The sequence below is a fragment of the Elaeis guineensis genome, chromosome 13, assembly GCF_000442705.2.
Source record: "Elaeis guineensis isolate ETL-2024a chromosome 13, EG11, whole genome shotgun sequence".
In the NCBI taxonomy this organism is placed as follows: Eukaryota; Viridiplantae; Streptophyta; class Magnoliopsida; order Arecales; family Arecaceae; genus Elaeis; species Elaeis guineensis.
In genome coordinates, this window is record NC_026005.2 from 935,868 (window position 1) to 949,510 (window position 13,643).

Here is a 13,643-nt window from a genome sequence, read left to right on the forward strand (position 1 = left end):
TGAACTCAGATTAGCTCGTTTTAGATCTTAATTGATTAGAAAGAGTCTAATCAAATTGGGTCAACTTGCATCCAGACCTACTGCTAGCTAGATGTAAAACCCAATAGATCACACATATAAGAAAATTAGCCAAGAACTCTTTTGATAAGGTTGATTGAAATTTTGGATCCAATCAGGATTTTTGGTAAGTATGCTAGCACGTGTGAAAATTCTAGCTCCTTGGGAGATCAATTTGATCTCAATCCTTGCTAATTTGCTAACCTAATTTGGTGAGTATTTGGGTTAGACTAAGCCACTTAAAGGTAGCCCAAAATAGGGATCTTAAATCCTTTAGCCATGTTCTAAAACCAAGAGTCCAAGTGGTTAAGGACTCTTGGCACTAAATTGGAGTAGGGCGCACACCCACTTTATTTTTAGCATGCAGAAGCACTAGAGTCCTTCTGCTTCGAGTCTCTAACCCTTAGGACATGGAAATCAGATTTATAACCTCCTTGGAACCTTTTTTAAAGGATAATTTGGTATCTGAATGGGTGTGGAACACTTGAAAATTTCTGGCGTGCGTAAGAGTTCTACATATCACACAATTAGGTGTGATAAGTGTCCTTCTACTTTAGGTAGAAGGAAGCACACCCTTATTAGACTTTTCTATTGTTTGAATTCAAATTCAAGTAAGGTTTACACGTGAAAAATCTCAAATTTATCTGATGGGTGGAAGGGTGCCAAAACGCCCATTGACCAGCATGCACGTGCGAGTGATCTGTAGAACTCACGAAGAGATGCCTAAAAAGTCCTTCTGCTTTGGGCAGAAGGAGGTGCCTCTTATCTGCTTATCAGGTCTCTTGAATTCAATTTCAAATGCCCTTACCACATGGTAAATTATTGGGCAATCTGAATTAGGAAGGGATGCCAAAAGCATCTTTAATTTTGGTGCATGTGTGGGAGAGACTAAATCGATGTATCACATCTGATGAGTCCTTTTGCTTGAAGACTCTCAGATAAGTGATATATGAACATGATTAGCCTTTTTAGAAGGGGCGTGGCTTCTATATAGGTGCCCTCTCTGTCTCTATAAATAGGGCACGGCAAATAGGGTTGATCATTCAACTCTTACACATCCTACCCAATTCCTCTCTCCCTCTCTTACAACTCTAGGGTTTAAGACAAGACTTGTTTCTTTAAGACAAGTCTATTCTTAATAGCTCAAAGGGTTTAAGAGGTCTAGAAGAAGATGGTCAGATCCAATGAGAGGTTTTGAGAGGTCCAAACTCAGATTTGGAGGAGGATCTGATTGACTGATGGCTAGTCGAGTTCTAAGGGCTAGAACTCTTGAAGCAAGGTGAAGGAGGAGCACTATCTTTAGTCCAATTTTTATATGGATCATCGTTGAAGGATGAACACTTGGACGTCTCATAAAAATTGATATTAGTGCTATAGGTATTCCTCTTGTCCATACTTATTTCATATATGCTTTGATTGTTATAGTCAAGGGATTCTGGGTTTTAGGGTTTGATGCGCTAGGATGTTTTGAATAAAAATTTTAAACACCCAACCTTTCCGCTGCACCATTGAAATCAAACTGTGATATCACAACCTATCTTGATTTATACAATCAAAACTTAAAATGTAGTCTTGATTGTGATCAAGCTAGAATTTTCGGTTTGGTTCAAGTCAAATCAATGGTTGAACCCAATTGAACATCCAAACCCTAATATATCTTAGAGATATGTTTGGATGCATGATGTTATAATTTTGATCATATTAATATATCTTAGAGATATATTTAGTTGTATGATATCATGATTATGATCATAAAATATGATTAGATGTATTGATTTAATGATTAGTTATCATGATTATTATGATATAACTATAATAATGCATCGTTATGATTGGTTTAAATTAGAATATGCATGAGACCATTAAAGCCCTCTTAAAAATCATATTAAGTCATTGTGTTATGAACCAGTAGCTGATCAATTTCTTAAATCAATTAATCAATTGATGTCTAAGGAGTGTTTCAAGTGTGGTGGTTCTTTAATTGGTTTCGTTCGCTGACCTGACCAATTTATTGGTATCTAAGAAAAATAATGGAGGGATCTCCATTAATCTTAATACTTTTCTGATCAATTGGATTAGCTTGAATCTTGAATAAAAATTACTTAATATTTTAAATACTATATATGCCTTCTTTCGTACCAAGCTAATACTCTTCAAAAATCATAGTAGGTTTGTTGTGATATCCACAAGACTTGCTATGAAGATTGATGTGGGATTGTCTTAGTGCATATTAGATGCTTTACGATATATTTTGATATATTACTTTGTTGTGATATCTACAAGGACAGTAATTTTTAGATATGACTGTATAGAAATAAAAAGATCTAACATAACTAAAAAATACTATAGTTTATTATGATATCCACAAGGTTATGAGTATTTTTAGAGGCAAAGATTATGCTGAAAATTATATGAGGTACAATTGAAAAGATTTTTCTACCTTTGAACTCATTGAGATTTGTTATGATATCCACAAAATTTTTTTGAAGAATTAGGGTCTCAACCCCACCAAAAAATTAATTTAGGATTTTTTCATCTACCATAGAGAGGGCTATGGTATATGATAAAATAATGAGATGAATAATTAGAATAAAAGATCTCATCTAGTTATACATGTTAAATATGAGTGGTCTGATTATACTATTATTCTTAATTTATGTAGATTTATTTTATATTATGACTTCTTTATTCTCATTGCATGATATCATAAATGAAAATATGTTGATCGATTCATATAATATGGACTGGTTGAGGGACTTGCAAATTAGATTCACATAAGAGAAGGTCTCCGATGATCTAGAATATCTTGACCCTAGTTCGGTCAATGATAAAAAGAAGGCAAAGGATGTCTCCATGGATATTACCTGTTATCTTTATGGTAAGTTAGGACATAGGAAGAATAATTACAAGAATTAGTTTGCAAGCTTGAAGTAGGGTGCAAGTGTTGCACCAAAAGGTATGTATATGATATAGACCTATTTTTCATTGAGTGCATCAGACTCTGATACTTAGATATTATATACCATCTGTGAATCATATATATGCAATTCATCACAGCGATTACAGAATATCAGAGATCTGAAAAGAGGTAACCTTGAGCTTTATAGCGTAAGTAGAGAGTCCATTAGAGAGACGTTGTGAGAATTTGTATGCTAAATTTATCTTTAATTAAGAATTTAGAATTAAAAGACTGTTATTACATACTTAAGATCATTAGAAATATTATTTCTGTACCTTTATTATTAAAATAAAATTATAAAATAAAATTAATGGGTAATGGTTGCTTCATTTTTTTTTTTAATAAATTTTATAACAGTGGTTATATTGATAACAATCTTTTAATTTTAGCACTTAATAAAAATATTTTTTATATTGATAGAAATATGAAAAAAAGAGAGAAGATGTGAATATCACATATCTTTGATATTATTGTCTTGGTCATATTAGTGAGTCAAGAATAAATAAGTTATACAAAGAAGAATTCTTTGACCCATATGATTATGAATCATTCGAAACTTGTAAATCTTATCGCATGGATAAGATGACTAAGACTCAATTCTCTAGACATGGAGACAAGATAAAAGAGATATTAGCCGATGACAACTAAGGCCAGAGGAGGATACTCCTATTTCATCACTTTTACGGATGATCTATCGAGGTTCGGATCTGTGTATCTTATGAAACATAAATCTGAAGCTTTTGATAAGTTCAAGGAGTATCAAAGTATGGTCGAAAAATAAATTGAAAAAAATATCAAGGTTCTTCGATCTGATCAAGAAGGAGAGTATTTATCCAGTGAATTTTTTGATCATCTTAAGAATTATGGTATTCTCTCTGAATGGATCCCTCCTTATACATCACAGTTAAATGGTGTAATAGAAAGGAGAAATCATATTTTGATGGATATGGTGCGGTCTATGATGTGCTTCACAAATTTTATAGTATCATTCTGGGGATATGCCCTAGAGACTGCCGCATATATATTACATATTGAATAGGGTGTCTTCAAAGTCTACTTCTAGTACTTCATATGAGATATGAAAGGGAAGGAAGTCTAGTCTTAAATATCTTAAGATTTGGGGCTATCTTATATCATGAATGTCTTCAGACATAAGCTTAGTACTAGATCAGATAAGTACAGATTTGTAGGATATCCTAAGAAAACTAATGGATACTACTTCTACCATCCTACTGAATAAAAGGTATCTGTTAGTAGACACGCCACTTTCTTGAAAAATAGATTCATCCAAAAAGGAAGCAGTGGGAGGAATATTAAACTTGATGAAGTTCAAGACCTACAAACCAATCTAGAAATGCATGTGGTTAGACCACAAGGAGATCCTCAACCAAAAGTATCCAAGGATGAGGTACATCCACTATACAGATCTCCTCTCCAAAGGTCAGATAGAGTATGTCAAGTACCTCTAAGATATAGTTTTATCATTGAGAATGACAATTCGATCAACATCATTCAGGATGATGATCTACTGGCCTATTCAAAAACTATCGTGAATAGAGATTTAAACAGATGGCTGAAAGCCATGAAATTCGAAATGGACTCCATATACACCACCTAAGTGTGGATCTTGATTGATGTACCTAAAGGTGTGACCCCTATAGGGTGTAAGTGGGTCTTCAAGAAGAAGATTGGAGCAGATCATCAAGTAGAAACCTACAAAGCCAGGTTGGTAGTGAAGGATTTCAGACAAAGATAAGAAATTGACTATGATGAAACATTCCACTAATGGCTATGCTCAAGTCCATCCAGATTTTGCTTACTATATTTGCATATTACGACTATGCAATCTGGTAGATGGATATCAAGATCGCTTTTCTCAATGGTAATCTTAAAGAAGAAGTCTATATAACTCAGCTAGAGAGATTTATCTCAAGTGAGAGGGCAAATTAAGTATACAAGCTAAAAAAATCTATCTATGGATTGAAGCAGACCTCGAGGAGCTAGAATATCCGATTTGAAATGACAGTCAAAAAGTTTGACTTTATCAAAAATGAGGATGAACCATGTATGTATAAGAAGATAAGTGAGAGTGTTATTGTCTTCTTGGTTCTATATATCGATGACATACTGCTCATTAAAAATGATATCTTAATATTACAATCAGTTAAGACTTGGCTATCGAATAAATTTTTCATGAAAGACTTGGGTGAAATATTTTATTTACTAGATATAAAGATCTATAAAGATAGATCTAAGAGGATGCAAGATTTATTCCAATTTCGATACATAGATCTCATGTTGAAGAGATTCAACATGAAGGCAAATAAAAGAGGTTACTTATCTGTAAGTCATGGTATACATCTCTTCAAGAAAATATATCCTAAGACATCAGAGGAAAGGAAAAGAATAAGTGAAATTTCTTATGCTTCGACTGTGGGATCAATAATGTATGCTATGCTATGTACTAGGCCCGATGTAGCTTATGCTTTAGGTATAGCTAGCAAATTTTAGACAGATCCAAAGGAGGGTCATTGAAAAGCTGTAAAAAATATTCTTAAGTACCTAAGGAGGACTAAAGATATTTTTCTAAAATACGAAGGAGGATCAAAGCTGAAACTAGAGGGATATACAAATTCTAGTTTTCAATTTGACCTCGATGATAGCAAATCAATTTCAGGATATGTATTTATCCTAAATGATAAAGCAATGAGTTGAAAAAATTCTAAACAATCGACAATAGCTGACTCAACCATTGAGACAGAGTACATCGTTGCTAGTGAAACTGCTAAGAAAGCTGTCTAGATGAAGAAGTTCATCATGAAATTAGAAGTTATTTCTAAGATTGAAAGACCGATGCCACTCTATTGTGATAATATTGAGACCATTATTCAAGCTAAGAAATCTAAGTCTTATCAAAGATCCAAGCACATCCTCAGACGCTTCCACCTCGTTTGAGAAATTATAGAGTGACAAGATGTTATCCTTAAACGAGTAGATACTAAAAATAATATAGCAAACTCATTCACTAAGATCATACCACAGCAACTATTTGATTGCCATCTTGATTGTATGGGATTGAAATATAAAGGCGATTGACTTTAGTGCAAATGGGAGATTGAAAGAAGAAAGACCTACAAGCCATTGTGATGCGATGGAACTTTTTTTGTAAACTTCCAACTCATATAATAATATTTTTTATTTGATAATAAAATAAAGTATTGATTCATCATATTCTCTATATTTTATTATGTTTAAGATTATAATGAATCTCAAAGATTAAAATAATAATTTTAAGAGACATGAATGGGTCATGCCTATGAGATCTAAAACTCTAAAATTTTAATCTTAAATATTTTTGATCGTGGGAGCATCAAGTCGATGATCAATATTTCGAAAAGACTGGCACATCCTATGTATGCTCGATGGAGAGGATGGCTGATCTCACTAGCCACTTATATGGAGATACTAATGCAAGAATGTGGGTGCTCATTAAGAAATGAGTTTACTGAATTGACTCACTGAATAAAGAACATCTTATGAAGCCTTATTTACATATCAAAAGATAATTCTTTAAGTAGGAGTTGTGTAAGTGATCCCTAAACCTAAGATCACTATAGACTCTTGTGCATATAAACCTATATTTTGGTTCATACTCAGGCATGACATTAAGAAATATATGAGATATTCTAGATATGATGGAGTATGTACGAAGGTTGTAAGTTAGTCAACATAGAATCGATCACTTCTAATAAGAGAAGATCGCATCCTGTGTATTCTCATCTCTAGATGAGTCAGAAAAAGTTTTTTGGTCAAAAGCAGGATGAAGATTAAAAATATTTCTAATGCTTTATTATTAGAGCCATCAATGGTTGATGAAGAATCAATATGAATATGTGGTTGAGTTTGACATAATTTCATACTCATGAACATATTCGGGATGCAGGGATGATCAAAAGATTAAATTGTACGATAACTTACTACTGAAGGATATATTTGATATTTTTATCAAATTTTATATCTTTTAGATAGTTATGATATATTGCTAGACATCCATCTAGACTTGTAGGTTTGATCCAATTAAAAAATTTAATTCGATCGTCAATGAGAAAGGGTTCTAATTACCGAACTCAAGTTAGCTCATTTTGGACCTTAATCGATTAGAAGGAGTCTAATCAAATTATATCTACTTGCATCTAGATCTACTGCTAGTTAGATATGGAACCCAATGAGTCACACATATAAAAAAATTGATCAAGGACTCTTTTGATAAGATTGATTGAAATTTTAGATCCAATTAGAGTTTCCGATAAACATGCTAGTACATGTGGAAACTCTAACTCCTTGGGAGATCAATTTGGTCTCAATCTTTGCTAATTTGCTAATCCAATTTGGTAAATATTTGGGTTAGATTAAGCAACTTAAAAGCAGCCAAAAATAGGGGTCTTAAAGTCTTTATCTCCATTATAAAAATAAGAATCCAAGTGGTTAAGGACTCTTGGCGCTAAATTGGAGCAGGGTGCATGCCCACTTTATTTTTTGCATGCAGAAGGACTGGAGTCCTTCTACTTTGGATCTCTGACCCTTAGGACATGAAAATCAAATCTTTAACCTCCTTGAAACCTTTTTTAAAGGATGATTTGACATCAAATGGGCATGGAACACTTGAAAATTTCTGGCGTGCGCAAGAGTTCTGCATATCATATGAATAGGTGTGATAAGTGTCCTTCTGCTTTAGGTAGAAGGAAGCACACCCTTATCAGATTGTTTTACTGTTTGAATTCAAATTCAAGTAAAGTTTACACATGAAAAATCTCAGATTTATCTGATGGGTGGAAGGATGCCAAAATGCCCATTGACCAACATGCGTGCACGAGTGATTTGCAGAACTTATGAAGAGATGCCTAAAGAGTCCTTCTGCTTTGGGCAGAAGGAGGTGCCTCTTATCTGCTTATTAGGTCCCTTGAATTCAATTTCAAATTTCCTTTCCACATGACAAATTATGGGGCAATCTGAATTAGGATGGGATGCCAAAAGTATCCTTAATTTTGGCACGTGTGTGGGAGAGGCTGAATCGACGTATCACCTCTGATGAGTCCTTCTGCTTGAAGACTCTCAGATAAGTGATATATAAATATGATAAGCTTTTTAAGAAGGGGCGTCGCTTCTCTATTGGTGTCTTTCTTGGTTCTATAAATAGAGGGTGGCAGATAGGGTTGATCACTCAACTCTTACGCATCCTATCCAATTCCTCTCTCCCTCTCTACAACTCTAGAGTTTAGGACAAGGCTTGTTCCTTTAAGACAAGCCTATTCCTAATAGATCTAAGGGTTTAACAAGTCCAAAAGAAGATGGTCAGGTCCAGTGAGAGATTTTGAGAGGTTCAGACTCAGGTCTAGAAGAGGGTCTGATCAACTGGTGGCTAGTCGAGTTCTAGGGGCTAGAACTCTTGAAGCAAAGTGAACGAAGAGCGCTGTCCTTGGTTCGATTTTCATATGAATTATTGTTGGAGGGTAGATACTTGGATGTCTCATGAAAATTAGGATTAACGCTACAGGTATTTTTCTTGTCCATACTTATTTCATATATGCTTTGATTGTTATAGTCAAGGGATTCTGGGTTCTAGGATTTCAGTGCGCTAGGATATTTTGAATAAAAATTTTAAACATCCAGTCCTTCCACTGTGCCATCAAAATTCAATACCTATCATAAATTATTAAATTAAATATCTTTAACTTATCCAAAATATCTCTCAAGCTACATCACGTGCCTCTGATGGCCAACTGGAGAATGTGTCCACCAGCCCTGGCATCAATTGTCGGATGATCCCAGTAACCACATGAGGCATGAAGCTCTCTTTAAATGTACTGCACAATATATTTTGATCAATAAATATTAGACTCTACAATAGCTAAATTTTAAACATATTCAGTAAAGATATAGTACTTACGAGTAGCTCTGAATATGGATGAGCTCTTTATCCTCCGATCGAGTTGGAGGTGCCGCGAGCTAGGTGGGTCCTCTATCATGCCTCTGTGTTTGAGAGCCAATCACTGCTGTGTGTGACTGTGGGGTCACTGATGACCTCTTGTCGTCTGAATATGAGAGTATCAAGACATCATAAAGAATGTTATATAAGATAATAAAGGATAAAATAACATAAAAAAGAATAACTAAAGTATTAGAGTTTACCATATGGCATATGTGCTACAGAACTATGTGAGCTGGCTATATGAGAGCTCTCTCCTCCAGAGCCCTCTCCTCAACTGTGATGGCTCCAGCCTCAGAAATACATGATCTATAATTTTTGAAAATAAAAATAACTATGTATTATATTGTATTAACTGTGCACCAGAATAAAATAATTATGTATCATATTTATTTAACTATATATTATAATATCTTAATTTTGTACCATATTCATAAAAGTAACATGCATAATTTATGACTAACAAAAAAATAGGCAATATTAGTCTGAACATAAATTAGAAAAAAGATACCTGACTGCATCAATAGGATTCTTTTGCCTAGATCTTGATGATGTACGATTCCAGTTCCCTTTCGAGCATCCTAATTTCTACAAGAAATAGTTTTTCTTCGATAAAAAAAAACTTGTCACAAGTATTTATCATCTGATAGGGTTTGACTTCTATCTTTGTAGCCATGCAGATCAATACATTATAATGTATTGCTGGATGAGAATTATTTTTTTGTTGATACATTGTAGATGCTAACTAACAATCTTATACAACATCTAATCTCTCTGATAAAGGATCGATATCGATTAGTGGGTCCAGGGATAGGTCTGCTGTGGTGCGTCATCTGCTGCAGATCAAAGACAACATTATTAGAGGCATCAAATTGATCTAGTAAAAATAAATAGATATTTAGGCAAGTGGAGTCCCAGTCCATGACTTCCAAAACTTGTAGGATTCCAAAAAAATTACTATTTATTGAGAATGTTTAAGGAAAGGTAAGTTCCAGTCTATAATGTACCAGCAAGTTGTTGCTCCAAGACTAATGACCTCCCAAAGGGAGAAAAAAAGATGTAGGACTCCCAACATGCAGAAGAAGAGATCAGTTCTCAATGCGTAAAATCTTTTGTTATCCTCGAAAATGGCATGCAAAATCCATCGACACCCATCAGGTTTTAGACATCATATGGGAATAAAAAAAAAGCCTATAGCAATCTGTGGAGCCATACCTTTCAATATCCATTAATTAAGTTTGAATCATTATCAGAAAAAATAAAAAGGCAACCATAAGAATATAGCAAGCAAAATCTATCGACATCCATCAGCTTTAAGACATCATATGGGTAGAAGAAAAAAACACCAGTCCCTTCAATATCCATTTAGTTTGGATCATCATTAGAAAAAATAAGAAAGCAACCATAGGAATATAACAACCAAAATCCATCGGTACCTATCAACTTTAAGACATCATATGGAAAGAAGAAAAAGAGGTTAGTCCCTTCAATAACTATTTAGTTTGGATCATCATCAGGGAAAATAAAAAGGCAACCATAAGAATATAGTCATTGAAAAATAAGACATTGTAAGTTCCTGTGCACCTTTAACCATGAGACAATACTAGCCATCGCTAATGCCATAGCTAATACTCATAATAGTAGGCGCGCTAGTGTGGGGATGGGGCCACGGGGCAGGGGCCACAGGGTCAGGGTGGCGGGGCAGGGGCCATGCGGTCAGGTTGGCAGGGATTGGGCCATGGGGAGGCCGGCAGGGTAGGGGCTGCATGGTCCAGTCGGCGGGGTCGGGGTGGCCACAGGCGAGGCAAGGCCAGGGCAGCTGGCTTGGGGTCACAACGTAGGAGGCTTCGACGGGGTCGGGGCGGCCTCGGGTCTATGGCATAGGAGGTGCCAGCGGGGTTGAGGTCGGGGCAGCCACGGGCGAGGCAGGGTTGGGGCGGCTGGCTCGGGGCTGTAGCGTAGGAGGTGCCGGGGGGGTCGAGGCAGCCGCAGGTGAGGTGGGGCTAGTGCGGTGGGCTCAAGGCCGCAATGTAGGAGGTGTCGGTGAGGTTGGGATGGCCACGGCCAGGGTGGCTAGCTCGTGGTCGCAGTGTAGGAGGCGCCAATAGGGTCAAGGCAGCCACGGGCGAGGTGGGGCGGCAGGCTCGGGGCTGCGGTGTAGGAGGTGCCAGTGGGGTCGCGACGTCGGGAAGGAGGATGCACAGGGAGTGGAGAATGCTGGGAAGGACACGCCGGGGATGGGGGTCATCACCAGTCAGGAGGAGGCACCGACGAGATGGAGAAAAGTCAGGAAGGAGGAGAATGAGAGGGGATTCGTGGGAAGAAGGAGAACGGGCATGGAATTTTTTTTCCTTCAACGGGCTCGGGGTATTGTTTAGCCAGACTATTACCGACAGCAATAGTGGCCATCAATAATATGATCGGTACAACTCCATCAGGATATTAGCGATGGTATTTTCTATCGCTAATACCCATCTGTCGTCGCTAATACTATTAAATTTTTTAAAATATTAAATTTTAATATTATTTTTTTTAAAATTTTTAAAATAATATTGTTTCAAAATTATTAGCGATGGCATATTATCTCATCGCTAATGCCTTTTCTAATACTATTAATTTTTTTATTAAATTTTAATATTAAAATTTTTTTCTCCTTGATCATTTTTTGGGTGGTTAAAAATCATTATTGAATTTTATTAAATTTTTGAGCTTAATTAATTGATGGATCAAGTCCTAATTGATTTAAATTAGATTTAATTTAAGTAGGGTTGACTTAATTTGAGGCTAATTTTATTTTATAATCCAAATAGGACTTGGATTTAAAGTCTAATTGAATTTGATTTGACAGAATTTCGAATTGGATTCTATTTGAATCATGGATCTAGTCCTAATCGATTTAAATCAAATTTAATTTAATTAGATTTAACTTAAATTGAAGCTAATTAAATTTTATAATCTAAATAGGACTTGGATTCAAAGTCTAATTGAATTAGGTTTAACAAGATTTTGAATCGGATTCGAATCAGATTTGAATTAGATTCGAATTGAATCATGGATCAAGTCTTAATTGATTTAAATTAGATTTAATTTAAATAGATTTGGCTTAATTTGAGATTAATTATATTTTATAATTTAAGTAAGACTTAGATTCAAAGCCTAATTGAATTAGGTTTCATAGGATTTCGAAGTAGATTCAAATTGGGTTCGAATTGGGTTCAAATTGAATCCAAATTCAAAACTACTTTTTTCTAATTGATTTAAATCTGATTAAATTTAATTAGGTTTGACTTAATTTGAGGATAATTAGGTTTTATAATTCAATAAGGATTTAAATTTAAAGTTTAATTGAATTAGGCTTGACAGGATTTCAAATTGAATTCGAATCGAATTTGAATTGAATTCGAATTGAATCTAAATTGAAAACTATTTTTTTTAATTTATTTATATCAAATTAAATTTAATTAAGCTTGACTTAATTTAAAGATAATTGAATTTTACAATCCAAGTAAGATTTGAATTCAAAGTCTAATTAAATTAGGATCGATAGAATTTTGAATTGGATTCAAATTAGGTTTGAATTGGATTCGAATTGAACTCAAATTGAAAATTATTTTTTCTTAATTAATTTAAATTAGATTTAATTAAAGTAGATTTATCTTAATTTGAGGCTAATTAGGTTTTATAATTCAAGTAGGATTTGGATTCAAAGTCTAATTGAATCAGGTTTGATAGGATTTTGAATTAGATTTAAATCGGATTCGAATTGAATTCAAATTGAATCCAAATTAAAAATTATTTTTTCTAATTGATTTAAATAAGATTAAATTTAATTAGATTTGACTTAATTTGAGGATAATTAGATTTTATAATCTAATTAGCACTTGAATTCAAAGTTTAATTGAATAAGGTTTGACAAGATTTCGAATTGGATTCGAATTGGATTCGAATCGGATTAGAATTTGATTCAAATTGAATTCAAATTAAAAATTATTTTTTTAAATAATTTAAATCAGATTTAATTTAATTAATCTTGATTTAATTTAATATTAATTAGATTTTATAGTCCAGGTAGGATTTCGATTCAAAGTCTAATTAAATTAAATTTGATAGGATTTCGAATTAGATTCAAATTGGATTCGAGTTGAATCCAAATTATTTTTTGAATTATTAGTGATAGAAAAATATCATCATTGCTAATTCCATCGCTAATAACTTTTAAAAAATTATTTTTTTTAAATTATTAAGATTTTTTTTAAAAATTATTAGCGACAGCAAGATTTCTAGCGCTAATAATCTCAATTCGCCATTACTATTAATTATTTTATGTTTGAATATTATAAAAAAATTTGAAAAATTTAAATACTTTTATCGACTGTTTTTGCCATCACTAATAATTAAATTACCATCGCTAATAGTATTTACGATAGTAAGATTTTTGATCGATTTTGTGATGGCTAAAAGATGTTATTAGCAATGAAATTTTTTACCATCACTGGTACCATCACTAATATTCAATATTCTTATGGTGCAAGTGGCTCAATAGCAATTAAGGACGACTAAGATTTAACAATCCAGCAATGGCTAAAGTAGGGATCGACATGCTACATGGCGATCATGGGTTAGAACCCCTTCAACCGATCA